A 21,965-nucleotide genomic window follows, 5' to 3' on the forward strand; every position below is an offset into this window, starting at 1 on the left:
CAGGCAAGAGTACTGGAGTGGGTCGTCATTTCTCTCTCTAGGGGATCTTCTCGACCCGGAGATCAAACCCTATCTCTTGTGTCTCCTGCATTGCCAGGCAGATTAATCACTAATAATAAACCTAGTGTTTTACAGAATAAAATGCTTTTTAAAAACTATCCAGTAAAGAGTTTGTTTATGTACTTCTCATAGGTTAGTATATAACTATTTCGACACAAAATAAGAAAATTTGGAAAATCTTAAAGTCATGGTGAGAATCTGAATAGTCTTTCTTCTCAGTCCCATGGAAAAACAGGACATTATATGCAATGCTTATTTTAAGGCCTTTACTATGCTTATTTAGGTCCATAAAAATGCATTATGTATAACTTAGCTAATAAAGTTTTATCTGGGATAATTAAAATTTTAAAATACAGTATATTAAGGAAGCAATTGCAGATTTACTAACTGAATTTTCTATTTGATGGTTCTAATTTTTTAAAATCATAAATAGGGTTCTAAAGTTGCTGAGGTGAAAATAATTTATTTTTTCTTACATTTTCTAATAATTGAGAAGAAGATGAACCCTGGATGACCATTAACAGTAGTATTACAAAAAACCATACTGTTTGAACTAGTTTTGTGCTCTAATGAAATTTAAAAGCTTCAGCTTTCTGAAAAGTAGCTGTACGATAAAGGGGAGGAAACCCTTACATTCATTGGACTTGCTGTTTTGACATGCAGCTTGGTTGAATTGGTTTTGCAGCTTTTGAGTTATCACCTCTCACAGTATCTTCTGGTGCACTGTTTCATGGTGAGCTTGTTCCTTTACCCACTTAAGTGGCCAGTGAGTGTTTATAAATGATAACAGATAATTTTATGGGTGCCTGGGAACCGAGGATTTCACTGGATTGAGGTATGCTACTTTACTCTTTCATTTGATAATTGTTTTGCAACCTGAATATTTCAAATTAAGGTCAGTTTCTTGAATCCACTACATGAGATGCAGGAGGCCACAATATGAGATTCAAGAGAAGTCTTAGATAAATGGTTCTGCAAAAGCTTTCTCACTAGGTCACGGTAAGGAGAGTCCATTTTATTGGATATGTAGTATGTGCCAAGCATTGTATTAAATGTTGTGATGCAAAGATGGGGATTCCTTCATTCAGTCAATGTATATTCAGTATGGTTTATGTTATTCAAACATCCATCTAAAGACAGTCATTCTGCAGCAGTTGAAAGCAGAAATAAGACATTTCTTGCATTGTAATTTAATCAAATACGCAATGCTGTGCAACCCAATATCACTTTCATTTCTAGTTTTGAATCTAAGATTCAGCCTTACTGCAGCTGAAATCTTAGTGATACAATTGGGAAAAAAACTATTGCATCTGTTATCATAAAATTCAGCAGAAAAAAAGCAAAAGACAACCCTTAGAATGGGAGAAAATCTTTGCAGACAAAGGAATCAATAAGGGATTAATCTCCAAAATATACAAACAGCTCCTGTATCTCAATATATACTAAAAAAATAACCCAATCAAAAAATGGCTAGAAGATCTAAACAGACATTTCTCCAAAGAAGACGTGCCTATGTGCTCAGTCATGTCCAACTCTTGACAACCCAATGGACCGTTACATGCCAGGCTCTAGAGTGGGTTGCCATTTCCTCCTCCAGGAGCCATCTTCCCCACCCAGGGATTGAACCCATGTCTCCTAACTCTCCTGCATTGGCAGGTAGATTCTTTACCACTGAACCACCTGGGAAGCCCAAATATAGATGGTCAAAAAGCACAAGAAAAGATGCTAAACATTACTGATTATTAGAGAAAAGCAAATCAAAATACAATGAGGTATCACCTCACACCAGTCAGAATGGCCATCAACAAAAAATCTACAAACAATAAATGCTGGAGAAGGTGTGAAGAGAAGGGAATTCCCCTACACTGTTGGTGGGAATGTAAATTGGTACAGCCACTATGAAGAACAATATGGAAGTTCCCTAAAAAACTAAATATAGAGTTATCATATGATTCAACAATCCTACTCCTGGGCATATACCTGGAGAAAACCATAATTTCAAAAGATATGTGCACCCCAGTGTTCACTGCAGCACTGTTGACAGTAACCAGGACATGGAAGCAATCTAAATGTCTATCAACAGAGGAATGGATAAAGAAGATGTGATAAATCTATGCAGTGGAATATTACTCAGCCATAAAAAGAACAAAATAATGCCATTTGCAGCAACATGTATGACCTAGAGATTGTCATACTGAGTGAAGTAAGTCAAACACAGAAAGATAAATATCATATGATAATTGATTATAAGTGGAATCTTAAAAAAAGGTATGGTGAACTTATTTACAAAGTAGGAGTAGAGTCATGAATGTAGAAAACAAACTTACAGTTAATAGGGGATAAAGGGGAGGAAGGGATAAATTGGGAGCTTGGGACTGACATATATACACTCCTATATATACAATGGATAACTAATAAGAACCTGCATGGGGGACTCTACTCAATACTCTGTAATGACCTATATGGGAATAGAATCTAAAAAAGAGTGGATATATGTATATGTATAACTAATTCACTTTGCTGTACACCTGAACCTAATACAACATTATACATTAAGTATACTCCAACAAAAATTTTTTTAAAACTCAGAACATTCTTAATTTTTTTAATATTTCATATTCTTCACATTTCCCTATTTTAGGATGTATTTTTAAAAAATAGGCAAAAACTTAATGGCTTTTAAATAGAAAACAATATTTTCATGAAATCTTTCTAAGGTATCTGTTTTTTGAGTGGATAGTTGTACAGGTAAGGGGTTATTTCTTAAAGTTCCTTCAAGTGGGCAAACATGTTAGTGTTTGCTGTTGCTTACAGCCATCTATCCTCCCACCCCCAAATTAACTTGTCCTTATCAATGAATAATCTTTCTATTTTTTTCTGAGAGAAAACATCAATTAAGTAACTCAATAATTAAGTACTAGTGTCTTTAAGATTTCTTTTTAGTCAGATAATCTTCCTTTAAAAAAAAGAAAGGTTATGCTTTCTCTGCAGGTAGAAAACTATAAGAGGTTGTACATATTTTTAAATAAGGATTTAATCCATTATTAATAGGCCTACTAATTTTAGGCAAAATTCTCCAGGAATCGATGAAATCCAATGAAAACTATGTTTTTCCAGCTCTGAAGTAGATAATAATCTAGTGATAACATGAAAGGACGCATTATTTGGATAGAATTGTCAGTAAGATCTTAATAATGGGAGCAGTGATGGACTATTGAAATAGCAAGGAACATGCGTTCTGTATTTAGGTATGATACTTCTGTAAAGTTGTGAAAATGCTTTTATCTCTTTGAATTATCACATTATTGAAGTTGGGATGTACCTATTTAAGAAAAAGTGGAAAGATTAGAAGAGAAAACAGCACTGAGTTTAGAGGCAGAATCTAGAAGGAAGTAATGATTTGCTCCCAACTAGGATGTTAGTATCAATAAAATAGAATACATTTCCTGGGTAACCAAAAACACACCTTGCATGTTCTTCCAGTATGGTCTGAATCTTCAGCAAAAGACAAAGAGGATGCTTCTTACTCAATAGCCTCTCAGCTATTATGTGCCTGAAAACTGTCAGTTGCTATTGGTGGTTAACACTTGTCTTTCCATCATCTCTTTGTTCTCACCCCTAATAATGGGCTTAATGTGCACTTTCTTTGATAATTTATCTCCAACAGGAAGGCAAGATTACTACTCTGTACCTTTAACACGTAGCTGAGGGCATGACGTATAGTCAGTGCCCAATAAATATTTTTCAGTGAATGAATTACTGCACAGATATCAAAGCCTTTACTATATTAAGTTCCAGGGTAGAATTTAGGGTATGTAGAGGGCAGAAGGTTCTAAGAGCAAATTTTTGTGATACTAGTAAAAGCAAATGGAAGCTACATTGGCAATTGGTCCCTTGAACCTTTTCAGATAGGCCTTTACCTGCAATTAAAAAAAAAATGATGGACATCTTGTAATGTGTCAAGGTGATGCTGTCACCTTCATTCATAAAATTTCCATTTAATGTATAAGCTTTAAAAATTTGAGTGGTAACAGGTGAATGACTTTGTATGTATATGTGTGTGCCTTGCAAACTTAGATATCTATGAATTCTGCAAACTACTATGAAGTTACTGTCAGAAACGTATTTTATTATAATTGCAGTATGAATTAGGGCAATGGCAACCCACTCCAGTACTCTTGCCTGGAAAATCCCATGGACGGAGGAGCCTGGTGGGCTGCAGTTCATGGGGTCGCTAAGAGTCGGCCACGACTGAGTGACTTCACTTTCACTTTTCACTTTCATGCATTGGAGAAGGAAATGGCAACCCACTCCAGTGTTCTTGCCTGGAGAATCCCAGGGATGGGGGAGCTTGATGGGCTGCCGTCTATGGGATCGCACAGAGTTGGACACGACTGAAGGGACTTAGAAGCAGCAGCAGCAGCAGCATGTAACCTATGGCCTTCCCTAGTAGCTCAGTTGGTAAAGAATTTGCCTGCAATGCAGGAGACCCGAGTTTGATCCATGGGTAGGGAAGATCCCCTGGAAAAGGAAATGGCAACCCACTCCAGTACTCTTGCCTGGAGAATTCCATGGACAGAGGAGCCTGGCAGGCTACAGTCCATGGCATCACAGAGTTGGATACAACTGTGTGACTAGCTTTCACTTTCACTTTTTTCACGTACCCTATACACATTTATGTCCCTTGTAAGTACAGTTTCCAAAAATGATTCATTGAATTTTTATATCCCTCTAGATTTTCACTTTTATCAAACTGTCATCTAAGAAAATATCTACAAACTATTTTACATGCCAGTAAGTTGGTCTTGAGAACATTCAGCATTTACCAGCATAGAACAGTAAAACCTAGTCTGCTTTCATGAGGCTGATGTTTCAATAAGGAAGTTGGACCAAAAAATTGTGAAATATGTGAGGTCATCAACAAGAGAAATGTGTAACTATAAACAGTTGCAGCAATCCTCAAATCCAGAGCTGTGGTTTGAGGCAGTGCAGTCACTGTTTCTGGAGCTGTCTGGAGAGCCATAGATCAGGTGTCTGATAGCTGAGGACTGTGTAAACTTCTCCTCTCTTCATGGATGATAAACACTATTTGCTGTACCATTAAAATGTGAACATTATATATCCATATATTAGACTCAGTATAACAATACAAGAGTAGTTTAACTATATGTCCTATAAAATTAACTTACCCTATCCCATGTATAGGACATTTATTTATGTGTATATGCAGTGTGTTAAAAAGCAAAGACATCACTTTGCCAACAAAAGTCCATACAGTCAAAGCTATGGTTTTTCCAATAGTCATGTTCTAATGTGAGAATTGGACCATAAGGAAGGCGGAGTGCTGAGGAATTGATGCTTTTGAACTGTGGTGCTGGAGAGAAGACTCTTGAGAGTCACTTGGACAGCAAGGCGACCCAACCAGTCCGTCCTAAAGGAAATCAGTCCTAAATATTCATTGGAAGGACTGATTCTGAAGCTGAAACTTCAATACTTTGGCCACCTGATACGAAGAGCCAACTCACTGGAAAAGACCCTGATGCTGGGAAACAATGAAGGCAAGAGGAGAAGCGGTGACAGAGGATGAGATGGTTGGATGGCATCACCGATTCAATTGACATGAACTTGGGCAAACTCTGGGAGATGGTGAGGGACAGGGAGATCTGGCGTGCCACAGTCTATGGGATCACAAAGAGTTGGACACAACCTGGCCACTGAACAACAGCAATAAAAATATATCCTGTATAGGCTTCCCAGATGGCTCAGTGGGTAAAAAAATCCGCTTGCAGTGCAGGAGAAACAGAAGACCTGGATTTGATCCATGCATCAGGAAGATCCCCTGGAGAAATGCATGGCAACCCACTCTAGTATTCTTGCCTGGAGAATCCCATGGACAGAGGAGCCTGGCAGGTTACAGTCCATAGGGTCCCAAAGAGTTGGACACAACTGAAGCGACTGAGCACACACATATATCCCGTGGTACATGAAATATAGTCAAGAGTGACTTTAAAAATACCAAAATTAAGAATACCTTACTATTGCCATGTTTGGAAGGCACTATATAGCCCACTACTTAACACTTTAAAACTTATTTCTTTGTCTCCTTAACACCAAAACACACTCATAGAGACACTTAACAGATTATGAAAGGCAATGATATATGGGAAATTAGTACCAGAAATCACAAGCTTTGTTTGTAAAATATTTATTTAAAAAGAATCATTCATGTTTAGATTAGGATTTGGATATAACTAATAAGCCCCAGAAAGAATGATGGGATGGAGCCAAAGCAAAAACGATACCCAACTGTGGATATGACTGGTGATAGACGCAAAGTCCGATGCTGTAAAGAGCAATATTGCATAGGAACCTGGAATGTTAGGTCCATGAATCAAGGCAAACTGAAAGTGGTCAAACAGGAGATGGCAAGAGTGAATGTCGACATTCTAGGAATCAGCGAACTAAGATGGACTGGAATGGGTGAATTTAACTCAGATGACCATTATATCTACTACTGTGGGCAAGAATCCCTTAGAAGAAATGGAGTAGCCATCATGGTCAACAAAAGAGTCCAAAATGCAGTACTTGGATGCAATCTCAAAAATGACAGAATGATCTCTGTTCGTTTCCAAGGCAAACCATTCAATATAACAGTAATCCAAGTCTATGCCCCGACAAGTAACGCCGAAGAAGCTGAAGTTGAACGGTTCTATGAAGACCTACAAGACCTTCTAGAACTAACACCCAAAAAAGATGTCCTTTTCATTATAGGGGACTGGAATGCAAAAGTAGGAAGTCAAGAAACACCTGGCGTAACAGGCAAGTTTGGCCTTGGAGTACAGAATGAAGCAGGGCAAAGGCTAATAGAGTTTTGCCATGAGAACGCACTGGTGATAGCAAACACCCTATTCCAACAACACAAGAGAAAACTCTACACGTGAACGTCACCAGATGGTCAACACCGAAATCAGATTGATTATATTCTTTGCAGCCAAAATTGGAGAAGCTCTATACAGTCAGCAAAAACGACCAGGAGCAGACTGTGGCTCAGATCATGAACTGCTTATTGCCAAATTCAGACTTAAATTGAAGAAAGTAGGGAAAACCACTAGACCATTCAGGTATGACCTAGATCAAATCCCTTATGAGTATACAGTGGAAGTGACAAATAAATTTAAGGGACTAGACCTGATAGAGTGCCTGATGAACTATGGACAGAGGTTCATGACATTGTACAAGAGACAGGGATCAAGAAAATCCCCATGGAAAAGAAATGCAAAAAAGCAAAATGGCTGTCTGAGGAGGCCTTACAGATAGCTGGGAAGAGAAGAGAAGCGAAAAGCAAAGAAGAAAAGGAAAGATATTCCCATCTAAATGCAGAATTCCAAAGAATAGCAAGGAGAGATAAGAAAGCCTTCCTCAGCGATCAGTGCAAACAAATAGAGGAAAACAACAGATTGGGAAAGACTAGAGATCTCTTCAAGAAAATTGGAGATACCAAAGGAACATTCCATGCAAAGATGGGCTCGATAAAGGTCAGAAATGGTATGGACCTAACAGAAGCAGAAGATATTAAGAAGAGGTGGCAAGAATACACAGAAGAACTGTACAAAAAGATCTTCATGACCCAGATAATCACGATGGTGTGATCACTCACCTACAGCCAGACATTCTGGAATGTGAAATGAAGTGGGCCTTAGAAAGCATCACTACGAACAAAGCTAGTGGAGGTGATGGAATTCCAGTTGAGCTATTTCAAATCCTCAAAGGTGATGCTGTGAACGTGCTACACTCGATATGCCAGCAAATTTGTAAAACTCAGCAGTGGCCACAGGACTGGAAAAGGTCAGTTTTCATTCCAATCCCAAAGAAAGGCAATGCCAAAGAATGCTCAAACTACTGCACAATTGCACTCATCTCACATGCTAGTAAAGTAATGCTCAAAATTCTCCAAGCCAGGCTTCAGCAATACGTGAACCGTGAACTTCCAGATGTTCAAGCTGGTTTTAGAAAAGGCAGAGGAACCAGAGATCAAATTGCCAACATCCGCTGGATCATCGAAAAAGCAAGAGAGTTCGAGAAAAACATCTATTTCTGCTTTATTGACTATGCCAAAGCCTTTGACTATGTGGATCACAATAAACTGTGGAAAATTCTGAAAGAGATGGGAATACCAGACCATCTGACCTGTCTCTTGAGAAACCTGTATGCAGGTCAGGAAGCAACAGTTAGAACTGGACATGGAACAACAGACTGGTTCCAAATAGGAAAATGAGTCCGTCAAGGCTGTATATTGTCACCCTGCTTATTTAACTTATATGCAGAGTACATCATGAGAAACGTTGGACTGGAAGAAACACAAGCTGGAATCAAGATTGCCGGAAGAAATATCAATAACCTCAGATATGCGGATGACACCACCCTTATGGCAGAAAGTGAAGAAGAACTAAAGAGCCTCTTGATGAAGGTGAAGGAGGAGAGTGAAAAAGTTGGCTTAAAGCTCAACGTTCAGAAAACTAAGATCATGGCATCTGGTCCCATCACTCCATGGAAAATAGATGGGGAAACAGTGGAAACAGCATCAGACTTTATTTTTTTGGGCTCCAGAATTACTGCTGATGGTGACTGCAGCCATGAAATTAAAAGATGCTTACTCCTTGGCAGGAAGGTTATGGCCAACATAGATAGCATATTTAAAAGCAGAGACATTACTTTGCCAACAAAAGTCCGTCTAGTCAAGGCTATGGTTTTTCCAGTGGTCATGTATGGATGTGAGAGTTGGACGGTGAAGAAAGCTGAGCGCCGCAGAATTGATGCTTTTGAACTGTGGTTTTGGAGAAGACTCTTGAGAGTCCCTTGGACTGCAGGGAGATCCAATCAATCCATCCTAAAAGAGATCAATCCTGGGTGTTCATTGGAAGGTCTGATGTTGAAGCTGAATCTCCAATACTTTGGCCACCTCATGCGAAGAGTTGACTCATTGGAAAAGACCCTAATGCTGGGTAGGATTGGGGGCAGGAGGAGAAGGGGACAACAGAGGATGAGATGGTTGGATGGCATCACCGACTCGGTGAACATGGGTTTGGGTAGACTCCAGGAGTTGGTGATGGACATGGAGGCCTGGCGTGCTGTAGTTCATGGGGTCGCAGAGAGTCAGACACGACTGAGCGACTGAACTGAACTGAACTGAACTGAACTGAAGAAGCCCCAAATCTTGATCAGTTCAGTTGCTCAGTCATGTCCGACTCTTTGCAACCCCATGGACTGCAGAACACCAAGCTTCTCTGTCCATCACCAACTCCCGGAGGATGCTCAAACTCATGTCCATCCAATCGGTGATGCCATCCAACCATTTCATCCTCTGTTGTCCACTTCTCCTCCTGCCTTCAGTCTTTCCCAGCATCAGGGTCTTTTCCAGTGAGTCAGTTCTTCTTATCAGGTGGCCAAAGTATTGAAATTTCAGCTTCCAACATCAGTTCTTCCAAAGACTATCCAGGGCTGATTTCCTCTAGGATGGACTGGTTTGATCTCCTTGCAGTCTAAGTAACTCTTAAGAGTCTTCTCCAACACCACAGTTCAAAAGCCTCAGTTCTTTGGCACTCAGGTTTCTTTATAGTCCAACTCTCACATCCACACATGACTACTGGGCAAACCATAGCTTTGAGTAGACAGACCTTTGTCGGCAAAGTAATGTCTCTGCTTTTTATTATGCTGTCTAGGTTTGTCATGGGATCGTTTGCCATGATCTTCATTTTTTGAACGTTGAGTTTTAAGCCAGCATTTTCACTCTCCTCTTTCACCCTCCTCAAGAGGCTCTTTAGTTTCTCTCACTTTCATCAAGGGGCTCTTTAGTTCCTCTTCACTTTCTGCCATAAGGGTGGTGTCACTGCTTATCTGAGGTTATTTATATTTCTCCTGACAATCTTGATTCCAGCTTGTGCTTCATCCAGCCTGGCATTTCTCATTATGTACTCTGCATATAAGTTAAATAAGCAGGGTGACAATATACAGCTTTGACATACTCCTTTCCCAATTTGGAACCAGTCTGTTGTTCCCTGTCCGGTTCTAACTGTTGCTTCTGATCTGCTTCTAAGTGTTGCTTCCCATCTCTTGAAGCATTTTCCCCAGTTTGTTGTGATCCACACAGTCAGAGACTTTGGCGTAGTTAATAAAGCAGTTGACGTTTTTCTGGAACTCTCTTGTTTTTTCTAGAGATCAAATTGCCAAAATCAAATCTTTATAGTTTAATATAATAAAGGATTATTTCATCACTATCTAATTCAAGTTAGTATTGGTGGTAGTGGGGCAGGTTTTGGGAGCTTTTGCTGTCCTCAGTCATTTAGGAATCCTGGCTTCTTCCACTGAGTGGCTTTGGTGTCAAGGAAGGCTTGGAGCTCCCAGTGTATCCTTTGCACCTGGCCTGTAAACAAGAGAGGACAATAAGGCGTGCATTAAAGTGTGTTACTGGAATCCAGACCTGGAAATGTTAGCCATCATTTTGACCACCTTTTCTGGCCATAATTTAAGCACATGGTTCCACCAAACAATCCTGGGAAATGTAATCTAGTCCTTTGCCCTGGCAGAAAAGGAAACAGGTCTCAGAAACACAGCATGGCCTCTGATGCAGTTTTTAAACATTCTGCATTGATTTAAAACTTCCTGACCATTTGAAATACTTTAGAGGTTACAACTTAAAGTCAGTTGAACATATGAAAAATGACCAAAAAGTAACAAGGAGGAAGACATATCAAATTAATTGGACTATTTGGAAGCAGCTATATTTTAAAAAGCTATATTTCCAAAGACAATTCAAATGGAAATGAAAAGTGACCAATTCAGTGCTTCAAATCTTAATCTAAATGTGATAGTGTAAAGTGGTACATCTACATTTGGGTATCGCCATTAACTGAACATGCATGCTTAAGCCATTCACTTAATTGCCCTCAGATTTGATTGCAGACTCTGAAAAATGGAGATGAGACTAACATTTGTTTGCATCCTTGTTTTGAAGCAAACAAAGTAATATATATGAGAGTTTTATAAAATATTAATTGCTAAACAAGTTTTATTTCAGGCTACTTGCATTAAGGAAAAATTACCCCCAGGACTGCTCCTGTCATTCACCTATGACTCATGAATTTTCATTTGGCATAGAGTAGCAGAGGAAAGTCTTTCAAATATTGTAAAATCTAGGTTTATCTGAGGTAACCTTTGCTGCTTGTAGGAAGTATGTGGCTGAGTAATAGTTCAAAAATAGCAAGTTATTTTGAGGAAGAACATATGTTCTTCAACAAATAAAATAAGTGTTCTGGAAAATAATTTTACAGCATATTTAATCACATATCTAAAATAATTTGAATCTTATAGTTCAGAGCACTCTGTACTTTGATACAAATTTTGAAGTGCTTTATTAAGTGCAGTAGTACCAAGTCTAGTACTATTATGTAGAGTTGAATTTTGTGAGTAGCTCTTATCAGCCTCTGTGAAGGAGACTATGCCATGAATAATCAAAACTGGAATACACAGACTAAGCAATTTATGCATTTAATGTGTTTTGCAAACTTTTGAATGTAAACTTACACACACACACACACACACACACACACACACACACACAGAGACATATAAATGGCAGTTGCGATTTAAAAGAGACTCATTTCATAAGTCAAACAAATAGTCTTCTCTGCTTTATGGTGACCTGCTAATGCACATCTACCAGGAATTCACTGATAGGTTCATTCAATAGACATTTGAAGACTAAGTTGTGGGGACTAGGTAGGTGTTTTTAGGATATTAATAAAAAGTAACTAACTTTCTTCATGAAGTGAATTAGTTGGCAGATATTTTATACAGAAAAAATGTGATCAAAGATTTTCCTTACAAAATCAAATATTTTATAAGTAGTCAGGAGCAGATTATAAGTAGTATGAAGTGGCAGAGTGAGATTCCTTTCAGTCTGGAGAACAGGGAAAGACAATGCCAGGTGGAAGGAACATTTTCATTGGTTCTTCAAATATAGCTAGGATTTAGTGTGTGATAGACATGAGTAGTACTTCAGGCAGGGAACATGGCATGTGCAAGACAAGAGGATGATAGAGGAGCTATTGGTAATGAGTAAAAGGATTGATTTTTATGGAGAATGAGATTCTTAAAAGAATTTGAGAAATCACTCAGCTTGAAAACACACTGTGGCCCTGAACTAGATAGCTTTAAAAGTCAGACATACTAGAAAAAAGCCAGGCAGCTTTATGGACAACTTTGATGAGATACTGATGAGTGTCTACAATGAAGTAAAGTTATTAAGAGAGCTTTGAAAGCATTATTTTAAAAAGTTTTAATTGCCGAGGTTGACTTCATAATTTTACTTGACTCTTAAGAATCCTTGTCATCTACAGATTCAATGCAATCCCTATCAAGCTACCAATGGTATTTTTCACAGAACTAGAACAAATCATCTCACAATTTGTATGGAAATATAAGAAACCTCGAATAGCCAAAGCAATCTTGAGGAAGAAGAATGGAACTGGAGGAATCAACCTGCCTGACTTCAGGCTCTACTACAAAGCCACAGTCATCAAGACAGTATGGTACTGGCACAAAGATAGAAATATAGATCAATGGAACAAAATAGAAAGCCCAGAGATAAACCCACGCACATATGGACACCTTATCTTCGACAAAGGAGGCAAGAATATACAATGGAGAAAAGACAATCTCTTTAACAAGTGGTGCTGGGAAAACTGGTCAACCACTTGTAAAAGAATGAAACTAGAACACTTCCTAACACCGTACACAAAAAATAAACTCAAAATGGATTAAAGATCTAAACGTAAGACCAGAAACAATAAAACTCCTGGAGGAAAACATAGGCAAAACACTCTCCGACATAAATCACAGCAGGATCCTCCATGACCCACCTCCCAGAATATTGGAAATAAAAGCAAAAATAAACAAATGGGACCTAATTAAAATTAAAAGCTTTTGCACAACAAAGGAAACTATAAACAAGGTGAAAAGACAGCCTTCAGAATGGGAGAAAATAATAGCAAATGAAGCAACAGACAAACAATTAATCTCAAAAATATACAAGCAACTTCTGCAGCTGAATTCCCGAAAAATAAACGACCCAATCAAAAAATGGGCCAAAGAACTAAACAGACATTTCTCCAAAGAAGACATACAGATGGCTAACAAACACATGAAAAGATGCTCAACATCACTCATTATTAGAGAAATGCAAATCAAAACCACAATGAGGTATCATTTCACACCAGTCAGAATGGCTGCTATCCAAAAGTCTACAAGCAATAAATGCTGGAGAGGGTGTGGAGAAAAGGGAACCCTCTTACACTGTTGGTGGGAATGCAAACTAGTACAGCCACTATGGAGAAGAGTGTGGAGATTCCTTAAAAAACTGGGAATAGAACTGCCATATGACCCAGCAATCCCACTGCTGGGCATATACACCGAGGAAACCAGAATTGAAAGAGACGCGTGTACCCCAATGTTCATCGCAGCACTGTTTACAATAGCCAGGACATGGAAGCAACCTAGATGTCCATCAGCAGATGAATGGATAAGGAAGCTGTGGTACATATACACAATGGAATATTACTCAGCCATTAAAAAAAATACATTTGAACCGGTTCTACTGAGATGGATGAAACTGGAGCCCATTATACAGAGTGAAGTAAGCCAGAAAGAAAAACAACAATACAGTATACTAATGCATATATATGGAATTTGAAAGATGGTAACGATAACCCTATATGCGAGACAGAATAAGAGACACAGATGCATGGAACAATTTTATGGACTCTGAGGGAGAAGGTGAGGGTGGGACGTTCTGGGAGAATGGCATTGAGACATGTGTATTGTCATATGTGAAACAGAGCACCATTCCATGTTCGATGCATGTGACAAGGGCTCAGGGCCGGGGCAATGGGATGATCCAGAAGGATGGGAGGGGGAGGGAGGTGGGTGGGGGGTCCGGGAAGGGGAACACATGTAAACCCATGGCTGATTCATGTCAATGTATGGCAAAAACTATTACAATATTGTAAAGTAATTAGCCCCCAACTAAAATAAATAAATTTATTAAAAAAAAAAAAAAAAAAGAAAGAAAACACAAAAATGAAAAAAAAAAAAAAAAAGAATCCTTGTCATCTTAGCAAATCAAGGGCTTTTTTTCTTTTAATGACTTAAAGGGCTTTTTTTTTTTTTGCCCCAGATTTTTATTTCTTGCTACTGTGTTGAGTGTCCAAGATTATTGTGCAATGACCCCTATTTTAAGATTCCTATATAGAAATAGTCATGTGTTACTTAGTAAGCAGAAAGTAACATTAATTCTGACTGCATAGAAAGTAGGATGCTAGATAAACTTTATTCAAAAACACAAAAATATAATGTTATAGTAACAACACTGAATAGCATTTGGAAGAGAGAAAAAGATAGTGTAGAAAATAAATTCTGTCAGAGTGCAGAGTTGTGATTAGATTTCACAGAAAATAGGTGGGAGAATTGCAAGGTCTCTTAACCTCCAGACTGAGTGATGAGATTGACAGCATATCATCAGAGAATTTCAAGCATTTCAGGCAGCCAATGGCAAGCCATTTCTATCTTTCCAATCAGTGTTCTGTCTTAGTGCTCTAAGATAATCCATTTCCATCAATAATGGAAATAATGGCGATGATTTTGGAGACCTGATTTTCTTAAAAGTAATATGCAGTCAACAAATAAAAATGTTAGCTGCTTTATAGTTTTTATAATAGATAATGGCAGAATGTTTAAGAACTGTGATGTATGTGTTTTCTGCTTCTTAAAAGATGTCATTTTCCCCCCTTTATATTTCCATTTCTCTCTTATTTTGTGTTGTTATATTTTAAGTCTGTTTAAAATATATAAATGTAACAATCCAAAGGGCAAAATTTAGGGAAATAAATGTCAGTAAAAATAAGGGAAGAAAAGAATGGATGAATTATTGAAACGATTGTGCATAAGATCCGGGAGGTACTACTTATTTTCTGTAAATAAAGGTCCCACATAACTGTCTGTGAGTTCTCTAGCAGCCACAGAAAATAAGGGAAGACCGTAGATTTATAAGATTGATACTGTCTGCAGTATAAGATCAAGCCAGTTTTTCAGAAGGAAGGCCACTCTTCTAATACCAAGTGCAGGGAGAAATCTCTGTGACTCGTCCTAGGAGAGAAGCCCCACAACAAACAGTAAATAATGAATATCCTCAAACATATCCTAACAAGTAAATAGGACAAAGGTTGTTTTAGGACTTTTAAAAGTTCTCTTTTATAATGATTTTGGCTGATTGTTTAATGCCTAAGTAGTGTCTGGGAAAACACTTCTATGGAAGCCAAAAAATGAACACCAGGCACAAACTATGAGTGATTTTGAGCTCAGGCAATGAGAGTGTGATTTGCTGACCAGCCATTTCAGCATCACCTGGGGACTTGTTAGATATATGCACTTTCAGATCCCATCTCAGATCTACTGAGTCAGAATTTTCAGGGATTATTGAAGAATACTGATTACAAGTATCTCAGATGATACTGACTGGACATTTAGATAATCTTTAATAATAGATCAAAGGGTATAAACTTTCAGCTATAAGATGAATAAATTCTGGAGAGCTTATGAACAACTATGGTGACTATAGTTAGTAATAATGTAGTGTATACTTGAAATTATTTCTTGACACACACACACAAAATGGCAACTCTGGAAAGTGATAGCTATGTTAATTAGTTTGATTGTGGTAATTATTTTACACTATATATGTATATAAAACAAGCATGCACACCTTAAATAAACACAATTTTTGTTAAAAATTAAAAAATTCCAAAGTATTATTTCTCTTAACTGAGTTAGACCTTATATATTGTCTCCCTGGCAAAATACGTGAAATAAAAAATTATTTTATTGATTAAGGGTGGATGTGATGTTTTTTGCATCATCCAAGTATGAGGAAAGGTTTTAGACATTTGGATAATTAGTTATTGCCTAATATGTGTGAAGTACTATTTTTAAGTACTTGGGGTTGTAAAGATGAACAAGGTAGCTGTTTTCTAGAAGCAATGTAGCAGGGAGACTTTGTTGTAATCAAGTTGACCTGATGAAATAAGAATTACAAGAAATAAACAAGGTGCTATGATAGTTATTCCTATTATACAGATTTTTACAGATAAGTAAACTTGGCTCAGAGAGATAATTTGTCTTAGCTCACACTTGAACTGAAGATCTGTGTGATCTTAAATCCAGTTTACGCTCTTAAAATATAGCTTCTTAAAAAAGAGAGAAAGCCATTTTAAAAGTGAGAAAATAGGTCTTAACATCAGTAGGCTTCTCCATTCCAATTCACTGTTCTGACAATGTAATAATTTTGATGCACATCTTTGAAAGCAAGTGCTGTTTTTAGTTAATGTAAACTGAAGTGAATCTTGCAGTTTTCCTCAAGAAATACTCAAGTAGGAATTAAAAGTTTGCCATTGTATTGGTGTTTTTCTTTCTGGCTTACTTCACTCTGTATAATGGGCTCCAGTTTCATCCATCTCAATAGAACTGATTCAAATGTATTCTTTTTAATGGCTGAGTAATATTCCATTGTGTATATGTACCAGAGCTTCCTTATCCATTCGTCTGTTGATGGACATCTAGGTTTCTTCCAAGTCCTGGCTATTATAAACAGTGCTGTGATGAACATTGGGGTACACGTGTCTCTTTCCATTCCAGGTTCGATGCATGGGACAGGTGCTCAGGGCTGGGGCGGTGGGATGGCCCAGAGGGATGGGACAGGGAGGGAGGGGGGGATTCAGGATGGGGAACACATGTAAACCCATGGCTGATTCATGTCGGTGTATGGCAAAAACCACTATAATATCGTAAAGTAATTAGCCCCTACCTAAAATAAATAAATTTATTAAAAAAAAACAAAAACAAACAAACAAAAAAAAAGTTTGCCAAAATCGAGTGTTATGATTGAAGGAGTTTTTTTGTTTTTTCTAAAATGAACACAAGATTTTATTGATATAGGAGGACAACCTATTTTCATCCCTGAGTGCTGTGTGAGATTTAGTGAAGTATTTAGTAGTTTGTAGGTCCTCAATAAATATTGGTTGTAGGTCTTCAATAAATATTGATTGAATAAAAGAATTTAATATTTACTCTTGAAATCTACCTTGGAGCCCAATTTTACCATGCATGTGGAATCAAAGGAATATATTCATAATTTTAAAAATATTTAGAATTATTTCTTAGCTCAGTAATACTTTTTACCAGAAATCAGCTCCCCACCTTTAAGCACTTTATACTTCAGTTGACATAATTTCCCCCACATTATACCGATGTGTGTATTTGTCCTATGTTTCTGCAGTAATATAGCCTTTTAGAGAAATTGTCTTATTTTTCTTCCCTGCACAGAATCTAGTTAGCACTCAGGAGGCACTTAGTAAATATTTGAATGAACAATGACTGATGATCATTACAGTAATTACAAGTCAAATCTTGTATAGCAACGTATGCCTCTCATCAGTTTCAATGGCTACCGTTTAAACCTGGTCAAAGCCTTGCTAATCAAAGGTGTTTTTTGACGATGTTTTTGAGTATTTATGGTAGTGCTATTGAGAAGGCTAGCATTTATTGGGTGCTTATTCTTTGTCAGGGACTATTTTCAGAGCTTTTAAAAAAATTTTAACTTTATGGCATATAAATGATTTACAATATTGTGTTAGTTTTAGGTGCACAGCTATGTGATTCAGTTAAACATATAAATATTTCATTCTTCTTTTAAGATTCACAGATTTTTTTTGTCATATAGGTTATCATAGACTATTGAGTAGAGTTCCCTGTGATAAACAGTAGGGTCCTTGTTGGTTATCTCTTATATATAGTAGTGTGTATGTTAGAATTTTTAAAATGTTATATCTCATTTAGTCAGTGTGACAGTATCAGGAGAAATTCGTATTTTCTCTTCTTTGGTGATAAGAAAACTGAAATTTATAAGGAACTAACAACTTATGCAAAGTCATGGAGATAATAAGTGGTGGAGTTGGAATTTGGATTAGCTTTTTAAACTCTGCTTAGTGTACAAGGGTAGGAATAAAGGAGTGACTAGGAGGTAATGATGACCATTATATCTACTAGTGTGGGCCAGAATCCCTTAGAAGAAATGGAGTAGCCATTATAGTCAACAAAAGTCCAAAATGCAGTACTTGGATGCAGTCTCAAAAAGGACAGAATGATCTCTGTTCATTCCCAAGGCAAGCCATTCAATATCACAGTAATCCAAGTCTATGCCCTGACCAGTTATGCTGCAGAAGCTGACTTTGAACAGTTATATGAAGACCTACAAGACCTTTTAGAACACACCCCCCCAAAAGATGTCCTTTTCATTATAGGAGACTGGAATGCAAAAATAAGAAGCCAAGAAACACCTGGAGTAACAGGGAACTTTGGCCTTGGAGTACAGAATGTAGTAAGGCAAAGGCTAATAGAGTTTTGCCAAGAGAATGTGCTGGTCATAGCAAACACCCTCTTCCAGCACAAGAGAAGACTCTACACATGGACATCTCCAGATGGTCAACACCAAAATCAGATTGATTATATTCTTTTCAGCCAAAGGTGGACAAGCTCTGTACAGTGAGCAAAAACAAGACCGGGAGCTGACTGTGGCTCAGATCATGAACTCCTTATTGCCAAATTCAGACTTAAATTGAAGAAAGTAGGCAAAATCACTAGACCATTCAAGTATTACCTAAATTAAATCCCTTACAATTATACAGTGAAAGTGACAAATAGATTAAGGGACTAGATCTGATAGACAGCACCTGATGAACTATGAATGGAGGTTCGTGACTTTGTACAGGAGGCAGTGATCAAGACCATGCCCAAGAAAAAGAGATGCAAAAAAGCAAAATGGCTGTCTGAGGAAGCCTTACAAATAGCTGTGAAAAGAAGAGATGTGAAAAGCAAAGGAGAAAAGGAAAGATATACCCATTTGAATGCAGTGTTCCAAAGAATAGCAAGGAGAGATAAGAAAGCCTTCCTCAGTGATCAGTGCAAAGAAATAGAGGAAAACAACAGAATGAGAAAGACTAGAGATCTCTTCAAGAAAATTAGAGATACCAAGGGAATATTTCATACAAAGATGGGCTCGATATAGGACAGAAATGGTATGGACCTAACAGAAGCAGAACATTAAGAAGAGGTGTCAAGAATACAAAGAAGAACTGTACAAAAAAGATCTTCATGACCCAGATAATCACGATGGTGTGATCACTCACCTAGAGCCAGATGTCCTAGAATGTGAAGTCAAGTGGGCCTTAGAAAGCATCACTACAAACAAAGCTAGTGGAGCTATTTCATGTCCTAAAAGATGATGCTGTGAAAGTGCTGTACTCAATATGCCAGCAAATTTGGAAAACTCAGCAGTGGGCAGAGGACTGGAAAAGGTCAGTTTTCATTCCAATCCCAAAGAAAGGCAATGCCAAAGAATGCTCATACTATGGCACAGTTGCACTCATCTCACACGCTAGTAAAGTAACACTCAAAATTCACTTAGCCAGATTCAACAATATGTGAGCCATTAACTTCCAGATGTTCAAGCTGAATTTAGAAAAGGCAGAGAGAGGAACCAGAGATCGAATTGCAAACATTTGCCAGATCATCAAAAAAGCAAGAGAGTTCCAGAAAAATATCTACTTCTGCTTTATTGACTATGCCAAAGCCTTTGACTGTGTGGATCAAAACAGACTGTGGAAAATTCTGAAAGAGATGGGAATACCAGACCACCTGACCTGCCTCTTGAGAAATCTGTATGCAGGTCAGGAAGCAACAGTTAGAACTGGACATGGAACAGCAGACTGGTTCCAAATAGGAAAAGGAGTACGTCAAGGCTGTATATTGTCACCCTGCTTATTTAACTTATATGCAGAGTACATCATGAGAAGCGCTGGGCTGGATGAAGCACAAGCTGAAATCAAGGTTGCCGGGAGAAATATCAATAACCTCAGATATGCAGATGACACCACCCTTATGGCAGAAAGTGAAGAAGAACTAAAGAGCCTCTTGATGAAAGTGAAAGAGGAGAGTGAAAAAGTTGGCTTAAAGCTCAACATTCAGAAAACTAAGATCATGGCATCTGGTCTCATCTGCTGCGGCTGCTGCATTGCTTCAGTAGTGTCCGACTCTGTGCGACCCCATAGACGGAAGCCCACCAGGCTCCGCTGTCCCTGGGATTCTCCAGGCAAGAACACTGGAGTGGGTTGCCATTTCCTTCTCCAATGCATGAAAGTGAAAAGTGAAAGTGAAGTCGCTCAGTCGTGTCCGACTCTTCGCGACCCCATGGATTGCAGCCTACCAGGCTCTTCTGTCCATGGGATTTTCCAGGCAAGAGTACTGGAGTGGGGTGCCATTGCCTTCTCCCTATCACATGAGAAATGGGTAAATAAAATGTGGTAGAGTCACATAATGGCAATCTACCTAACAATTACAAAGGATGAACTGCTTCTACATTTAGCAACATGCATAGATCTCAAAAATATAGCTAAGCAAAGAAAGAAAACCACAGAATGAGTCAATATATCATCTGCATAAAACACAATATATTCAATGAATTCACATGTAAAAGTCTTAAAGTTAAGATGGATGTACAACAGACATTACAGCAATTAAGATGGGACATGGGAATGGTAGTTGAATGACTACCATTATTTGAAACAATCTAATTTCTTAAAAAGAAAATTCACTCATTACTTGGGTAATTACAATTGATTAAACTTTTAAAAAACAAAAATGTAGTATATAGATCAGGACAAGGTGATGGTCTGATGGTATATGTGAAGAAACAAAGACTGATCTCATGGCAGCACACTGAGCTGCCTCTGCAACTAACAGTCATTTCCCAAAAGGAACGTCACACGCATTCAGCCAGGATGTGGCCCAGGCTACCTCTCCCCTACCTCCTTACAACCCAGGTTGAGATCTAGGCACTCAGTTATATGTGATTTAAGCCATAGGGTTCCTTATGCCCTCCACTTAACAGGTAAACCCCATCAATGCCCTGGAACTTTTCCAATAACCAGAGCATTCAGCATCTCCCAAATCTGGAGGCTCCTTCTGTCCTTAACAATTGGGATCAGAAGCCGTCAGGCGTTAGGCATGTGAAGACTTGTATTCTGAGGTGTTGGCACATACTGGGCTCTAAGCAAGGATAAGGCCTCCAGTGAGGAGTTTGACATCATTAAATCCTATGAGGTAGGTAAATACTGTTAGCCCCCCATTTTATAAATGAGGAAACTGAGGCACAGAAAGGTCAAATGACTTGCTCAGTGTCAAACTAGAAAGTAATAAAAAATGGGACTAGAACTGTCTCAAGAGCCCAGGCTCTGCTCCTAGTACCCGACCAAATCCTACCAACTTAAGGTCCAGCTCAAAAGTGACCTCCGGAAAGCCTGGAGGTGAGCGCTCTCTTTTCAAATTCAAAGCACTCATACCTGATTCAGCTAACCATGGGAACTCATGAATTAGCATCTTCCTAATAGGAGGGTAGAGATCATGTCTGACTCAGTTCTGTATTCCTAGCATAGTGTCTGACAAACAGGTGTTCAGTATGTGTCTGATGAACACACAAAATGAATGAAAACATGAATGAGGGCAGTTTCACGTAACTGCCTGAATCATATGAGGTCCAGAATACTTCTGCCCAGTTCCGGGGTGCTGTCATACTAAGCTCTCTTAGAATCAAATTCAGCCTAGGCTCCTTCTAAAATGGGTCTCTAATATCTTTATTATTTTGCAAGCACACTCACATGCACACACATATACACACACATACATACCCACACACAAGCAAAATGCAAGGGAGCCCAAAGGACCCATGATTATGGATGATGGGA

At 38.3% G+C, this 21,965-nt stretch overlaps 1 long non-coding RNA gene across 1 annotated transcript; it reads left to right on the forward strand.

Moving 5' to 3' along the window:
* The first annotated feature begins 1,213 nt into the window (after window positions 1–1,213).
* Window positions 1,214–21,406, forward strand: LOC145524794 (uncharacterized). The gene is made up of 2 exons (XR_014067849.1): window positions 1,214–4,084; window positions 20,473–21,406. It is a non-coding gene; the product is annotated as an uncharacterized LOC145524794 (long non-coding RNA).
* Window positions 21,407–21,965: the final 559 nt, after the last annotated feature.

The sequence above is a fragment of the Giraffa tippelskirchi genome, chromosome 10, assembly GCF_054371585.1.
Source record: "Giraffa tippelskirchi isolate mGirTip1 chromosome 10, T2T-mGirTip1v1.2.pri, whole genome shotgun sequence".
Lineage (NCBI taxonomy): Eukaryota > Metazoa > Chordata > Mammalia > Artiodactyla > Giraffidae > Giraffa > Giraffa tippelskirchi.